The following is a 7,865-nucleotide window of genomic DNA, read 5'->3' as shown; positions in this document are numbered from 1 at the left end:
GAGTCACTATAGTAGCAAAGTTCAGTTTGAAAATCATAGCATAGAAAATATGGTATAGCAATTCCAAATAGAGATTCAAATACAACACCTCTTAGACTAGATAGCTACTCTAAAGGAATAAATGAAAGCCTCTAAGACAAAAGAGTTGACATCTACTAGACTAAAATTTAATAAGCTCGATACATACTTTGGAACTTTAAGGTAAGAAGATATATGCTAATGGAACTTTAGTATACAACAATACCTCCAGTTATTTGGAGCAAATACCACCAAAGGAATTATACATACTATTAGCTATTTGAAAGGTATGGCAGTCATTTGGTGGCAATATTGAATTCAAAGCTATAAAATTTAAGATGAATTTTGTAACTACAAGGAGTTTAAGATTGAGTTTAGGAGTCAATTTTGGCTCATCAATGTAGAAAAGATAGCACACAATTAATTTTTTAACCTTACACAATCTACATGAGCAAGTTTATGTCTTTTGATTGAAATTTTTATGTCTCCAAATTAGTAATATTTCAAGAGCAAAGATGATGGATTGATTTATACGAGAGTTGAAACTTTTGGTCCAACAAGAGATGGAATTAAGCTATCCACAAATATTTGAAGACACAATTAAGATGATAGAGAGGATAAAAGCTATAGATTTCAAAAATCATGAAGCATAACCTATGATGCCGCTATCTAATATTATAGCTTAACAATCAATACTGATAGAAATTAATACTTTATAAAGATTATTAATACTACAAAGATAAAAAAAATATTAGTGCTAAAAAGATTGTATTTCTATTGTTGAGAGCTAGGCTACAAAATTGAAGGTTGTCTAAAACATCAAAATTTAGGCACCAAGAAATCAAGGCAGGTTCACAATCTTAAAATTCACCAAGTTGATAATGAAATGGAGTAAAAAAATGAGACTTAGTATTAAGAATAACTATTATCTCTCAAAGACAAACGACATAGCCTTGGACAACTATGAAAAGAGTCAACTGGTGTATCTAACAAGTTAACTAAGAAGACAGCTATGTCAAGTGCTTATGGATTGTAGCTCCACAAAAAATTATATTTCGATTGGGATTGCCAACCAACTTGGAATTAAAACCAAGGTGATCAAAAGAAGGAGTATATAACTAAAAAATGACTAAGAAAACATATTGAATTAGACATGTGATGAAGAAATCTTGAGGTTGAGTAATACTTATATCTTAAGAAAGAAGTTTAAGATAAAAAAGCTTAGATATGATATTATTCTTGTTATGCCATGGCTAAAAGTAGAAAATAAATAAGTTAATTAGCTAGTAAGGATAAATTTTTTCAAAAATAGTAGATGCAAGATAATTTTTTGTATCTCTACGTTGACTGAAGTAAAAAAAACAATGTGTGACTAAAAGCTTATTTATAGGAATGACCTTTATGAAGAAACAAATACAATATACGTAATCGATATATATAGTGGTTTCAAATTATACTTTGGTGGTGGAAAAGATAATTGAAAGCACAAAATGAGTAAAGCAATTTATATGTGAATATTAAGATGTCTTTTCAATTGACTTACCTAGTGGCATACTACTTGATAGAAGTGAATCCTTCCAAATAGAATTATTTCCTAAGATCAAATTGGCAAGTTGGCCAATTTATTATCTAGCACTAAATAAACTTGATGAATTACAAAAGTTACTCGAAAAATTCTTAAAAATGGCCTCATTCAAAAAAGCATGTTACTATGGGCAGCACTTATATTTTTTGCACATAAAAAAAAATTGGTAGACTTCAACTTTTCATTGACAATCAAAGCCTCAATAAGTATATTGTCAAGAATACATATCCACTCCTACGTATAGATGATCTTTTTAACCAACTTCAAGGTACAACTATCTTTAATACATTGGACCTTTGAAGTTGCTATTAATAAATACCTATTGCAAAAGAAGATATAAAAAAGACAGCCTTTTTGTATACGCTATGGATATTTTGAATGACTTATTTTATCTTTTAGCCTCACTAATGTTTCAACCTCCTTCATTGATCACATGAACAGATTATTTTGGGATCTTTTGGATAAATATGTAATTGTCTTCATTGATGATATTCTAGTATATAATAAAATTCTTGAAGAGCATGAGTAACATCTATGAAAAGTATTGCACTAGCTATAAGATAATTGCTTCTATTGCAAGTAATCAAAGTATAAACTTTAGAAGTTTGAGATCATTTTTTTGGAGCATGCTGTGTCTTCTAAAGGCATGCACATGAAGTAGGATAAGATGAAAGTGGTGGAAGATTAGCTAAACCTCCAAAGATGCTTCTAAAGTCCATTCATTTTTAGGCCTTGCTAGATATTATTGCTGTTTTATTTGACAATTTGTATACATTGTTGTTTCATTGACAAGCCTATTAAAGAAGGGTGTCTCATTTGAGTGAAAACTAAAGCAAAAAAGGGCCTTTAATAAGTTGAAAGAGGCACTCATTACTACTTTAATATTGCAATTGTATGATCTCAATCTTCTTTATACACTTAACATTGATGTTTTCAACTTTGCTATTATAGCACTCTTTTAACGAGACTTTGATAGAAACCTTCATCCTATAACACTGTTATGATGTAATAAATAAAAAAATATACATTATATAATAAAATATCTTATTTTAAAATATTATAGCAAATCATCTTAGAAATATAGATAGTAATAAAAAAGATAATAAAAAAGGTGATAATATTATCTTTTTATAAAATAAGCTTCTCCTTATTTTGTAGGGCCATAAATAATCCAAAAAATATATATATTAGGAAATAAAATAATATAGACATATATAAGAAGAAATTAAGAGTATATTTAAGGAAAATTTATCTCAAGAAGCCAAGCATTGATACTTAGAGAAGATTAGTTGTCAATCTAGGTCAAAATCAGATCTTAAGGTACAAACCATGTACCTATAGTGACTCTAGAGGTTCTTTGGTATATTAAAGACTATAATTTGAGAGTAGACTTGAGGAGAGATTTTTAAGTGGAGGTTCCATGTCATTTGAATCAATATTGAGTTTTTAAGGAATTTTCAAAGTTAATAATATTCTTAGTTGGTTTAGATTTTAAGAAATAAAATTATGTTTACAAATCTAGATGTTTCTTGAATTTTGTAGTATGAGTATAGATGAATTTTGAGCACTTTATTTTTGTACTAGTTATAAATGTGTATGCAAATTTTGAAATCAATTGAATAGTTAGATCGAAGTATGTGAAGGTCCTTATGGGTCAAGGTCTCAAAAATTGGAGTTTGAAGATTAATAAAGAATTTTTAAGATCTTTAGCAATCTGTTAATTGGATTGAAGTAAAATCTTTTTATATGGATATTAGACTTGATTTACAATGTTTTAAGTAAAATTTGGAAGCAATTCAATGAATCAAGATGGAGATATTGGTACTAGAAGTTCAACATTTAGATTAGAATAGGAGGCGATCTAATACTTGATTGATTTATCTTATTTTTCTTTTAATAAATAAGAACGATTCATTTTACTTTTCTTTTACTTATTTCTAACTAAGATATTAAGATGTATGCAAATTTTGAGCTAATATCAATGGTCCAATCATTAGTTATTGAGGTTCTAATTTGCTATAGGATTTGATTTAGGATTTGTCTACGATTTAATTAAGACTTAGGATTTGGTCTAGGTTTTGGTTAAGATTAGGATTTGCTTAGGATTTGATTTAGAACTTGTCTAAGATTTAGGATTTCATTAGGATTTCATTAAATTTTTATCTAAGATTTAGTTAATATTCAATTAAGATTCTAATTAGAGTTGACTTAAGATTTGACCTAAGATTTGGTTAAGATTCAATTAAAGTCTAAATTAGGATTATATTAAGATTTCTATTTTTAGTATTTCTTTAGAAATCTTTATTATTATTTAAAGATTTCTATTTTTAATAATTCTTTAAGATTATTATTATTTCTTTAAAGATTTATTTTTTATTTTTAAAGATTTTTTGCTATTATTCTTTGTGATTTGTTTGGAACTTCTTTGTATTTTTTTATAATTTCTTTTAAGTTTATTTTGGATTAATCAAAGTTTAATTAGGATTATTAAGGTCTATTTAAGTTTAATTAAGATTCTATTAGACTTAGTAGGATTGTTCTTGTATTTCTAGTTACTCTCTAGAGCTAAATGTTTGGTGCATTCTTAAGTAAGATCACATGTAATACGACAATATATAAATCATGCAAGCTCAAAAGGACAAAGCATAATTACTTTGTATATGATTGAGAGAAACTAGTAATTGTATATGCCACAAAGATGTGGTGACACTATTTGTTAGAAAAGCTAGTGATTTTTTGGATTGACCATCAATCTCTACTATACAATTTGCATTTGAAAAATATGAAATCATGACATTATTGTTGAAAATAATAATTATAGCTCTTTGATATTTAACTTAAATATAAGCAAAGGTGGCAACACACTATGCCAAACACTTCATTATGAAAACCAAATTTGAATCTTGAATCAAAAGATAAGGCACAAGACTTGTTATGTCTATGGCCTTTTATTTTTAAATAAATAGATAAATAAAGCATACAAATTGGACCTTAAAAGATATGCTATGAGTATTTGTGGTAAATTATCATAATGACTAGGATGAATATTTGATGTCCTTAGAATTTATTTATAATAATAGTATTTAAGCAAGTACCATTCATTCACTATTCTTTCTTAATATCAATCAACATCAAATTTTGTCAGTAATTCTTCATTTTTAAATTGACACCAACAATCCAATAATGGAAGAATTTGTATAACAACTTACAATGGCCTTGTATGAGGCACAACACCACGTCCTTATCACACAAAATAAATAGAAGCAATATATGGATAACCATATGCAACATAAGACCTTCCAAGAAGGTGATCAAGTGTTATTTTCTAATGCCAATTTTTACTTGCTATATCAATCCAAATTTATAAGTTGGCACCTCAATGGCTTGGACCTTTTTCCATTTTTGTAGTAATTTTTGATGTTGCATATTGCCTCGAGCTTTTGTCATATATTCTAATCCATCATGTCTTTTTTGTTTTGCAATTCAAAAAATTTTATATTGAGCAAAGGTATTTTTTAGACCATTATCAACTACTACGACTACCACTACCACCAATTGTGATTAATGATCAACAAGAATATAAAGTAGACAATACTTTGGAACATCACTATCTTTTTTTGTGGCAATGGATGACCACAAATTTTGTACAAAGTCCTTTGGAAAGATTATTCAATCTATGATGCAATGTACGAATGTATACCAAACCTCAGTCATTGTCAAGAAATAATTTGGAAATACCATTGAGAATGAAATGAAGACATTTTGTATTAGTAAAAAGAGATTAATTATAATGGGATATAAGTAAAATATTTGTGTTTTTGATGCATAGAATGTCATGGACATACACATGTAAGCCAATAATTACCTATATAAATAGGTAGAAGTAAGTAGAAGTAAGTTAATTCTATAATATATTCTATAGAAGCTTTCTAGAAGCTTCATAGACACTGCTTTGACTTTATAGGTATCTATAATTGATTTTTTGGATTAAAAAAGTGGTTAACAAGTTGGCCATGTGCCACACATGTTATTAGCTTGAAGATCAAGTTAATTATGTGGCCTACAAGTAGAAAAACTTGCCTTATAAGTCAAGGCATGTGTCCTACAAAGTCAACACATATTGGAGGTCCTATAGAATATTGCCTTATAGCCTCTAGTTAGATAGTATATAAAGACAAGAGTAAAGCCTTCTTCACTCTTCTCAATTCTTTTCTTGCTTCTAGTCTAGTTTCAAGAATCTCAAGTTTTCTTGTCTTTTAGTAATAAGCCATTCCAGTTTCTTTTTAATATACGTACTTCTTTATTTCTAAATTATTATTCTTTCTTTGGCACGGATTTCATTGATTTATGCATCATCTTTTGGTTTATGTCCTTGAGATAGAAATATGTAGTTCGAGCCATATTTAAAAAGTTTTTAGAATTTTTTAGAAGTTTTTAAAATTAAAGCTAGATTAATAGTCTATATGAGATCTACCATAGAACATTCTAAAAATAATTTAAGGTAGTTATTTAGATAAAGCCCACTATTAAAAATATTCTAAAAAATTCTAAGATGATTAAACAAAGTATAAATAGGATTAATCAAGATTATTTGGATATTTGATCAAATATGATTTTAATTCCTTTCTCTTAGTAAAGTTTGATTTTTTACTTTTTTTTTTAAAATTTTATCCTATTATCTTTTGTTCTATTTTATCTTTCATGTTACATTCTATTTAATTCTATTTAATTTTATTTTGGTCTACAATGTCCTATATTGTAACAAGATTTATATTGCTATAGATTAAAAGGATCGTAGATCTTAGAGATAATCGTTTTCTATTTCAAACTTGATGAATGATAGAAGAACCACATCTTTTCTCAAGTAAGAGAAGAACATGTCAATGTTGCACTCTTTATTAATCCATTGAGTTTGTATGATGTAATGAAATCTATAGATATTATGAAATAAGATAATGCTATGGAAGAAGAGTACAAATTACTCATAGATAGTGGACTATGAGAATTAACTCAACTGTCACCAAATCAATCTTCAATTGATTATGTATATGTATTTAGAACCAAAAAAGATACAATAAGGAATGTTATGAGATATAAAACTAGATTGGTTGGAAAAAAGTACTAACAAGTTGTTGATGTTGATTTTCAAGAGACATTTGCTTTTGTGGACAAATTCACTACTATTAGAACCATTGTAACAATTGATGCAACAATGAATTTGGAGATACATCAAATAAATGTAATAACAACTTTCTTGAATAAAAATTTGAAAAAAAACATTTATATAGATCAACCTCAAGGATTTATTGAAGAAGGCAAATAACATCTTATTTGTAAGTTGAAAGAATCATTATATGGACTCAAGCAATTACTAAAGGCATTGTATTAATGTATTGACAAATTCTTTGTGAATGAAAGGTTCATAAGAAGTGAAGCTAATCTTTCCATATATTTAATATAATCAAATGAGTTCATATAGATTATTATCTTATATATTGATGATTTAATCATCTTAATCAATACCTTGAAGATGATAGATTAGTTAAAGGTAAAGTTAGTAAATAAGTATGAAATGAATGATTTGGAAGAACTTTACTATTATTTAGGAGTACAATTTTAGAGTTATCATGTTAAAAATACAATTACAATGAGTCAAAATAAGTACATTAAAGAAGTATTGAAACGATTCAATATAGAAGAATATAAACCTATTAGAACACCTTTGAAAGCTAATTTGAAGTTGATGAAGTTCAAGGATGAAAATTTTGCTGAAGTTGAAGGTTTAATGCAAGATGTTCTATACAAAATAGCAGTAGGCTCACTTATATATGTAATAGCTAGCATAAGGGTGGATTTTTCATATGCAGTGAGTATTGTAAGCCAACACATGTCAAAGACTAGAATAATCCATTAGGCAACCATCAAAAGGATCATAAAGTACTTAAAAGGTATTTTGCACTTCAAATTGTGCCTAAGAGGTGATAACATTACTTTGTATGATTATTGTGATGCATATTGGGCTAGAGATGCAAATAATAGAAGGTTAATAAGAAAGTATATAATTTTTTTTGGACTAGGAGCTATTTCATAAAATTGCAAGAAACAACCAACAATTAGAAGGTCAATAATAGAAGTGGATTATATGACAATAAGCCATGGTACAATGGAGGCAATATCACTAAGACAACTTTTGGAAGATATTAGAGTAGTGCAACCAGAAGCAACTCTAATGGAATGTGACATTCTAAGATATCTTGTATTT

Source organism: Physcomitrium patens, chromosome 23 (genome assembly GCF_059467195.1).
Source record: "Physcomitrium patens ecotype Gransden chromosome 23, ASM5946719v1, whole genome shotgun sequence".
In the NCBI taxonomy this organism is placed as follows: Eukaryota; Viridiplantae; Streptophyta; class Bryopsida; order Funariales; family Funariaceae; genus Physcomitrium; species Physcomitrium patens.
Note: the sequence above shows the minus strand (reverse complement) of the source record.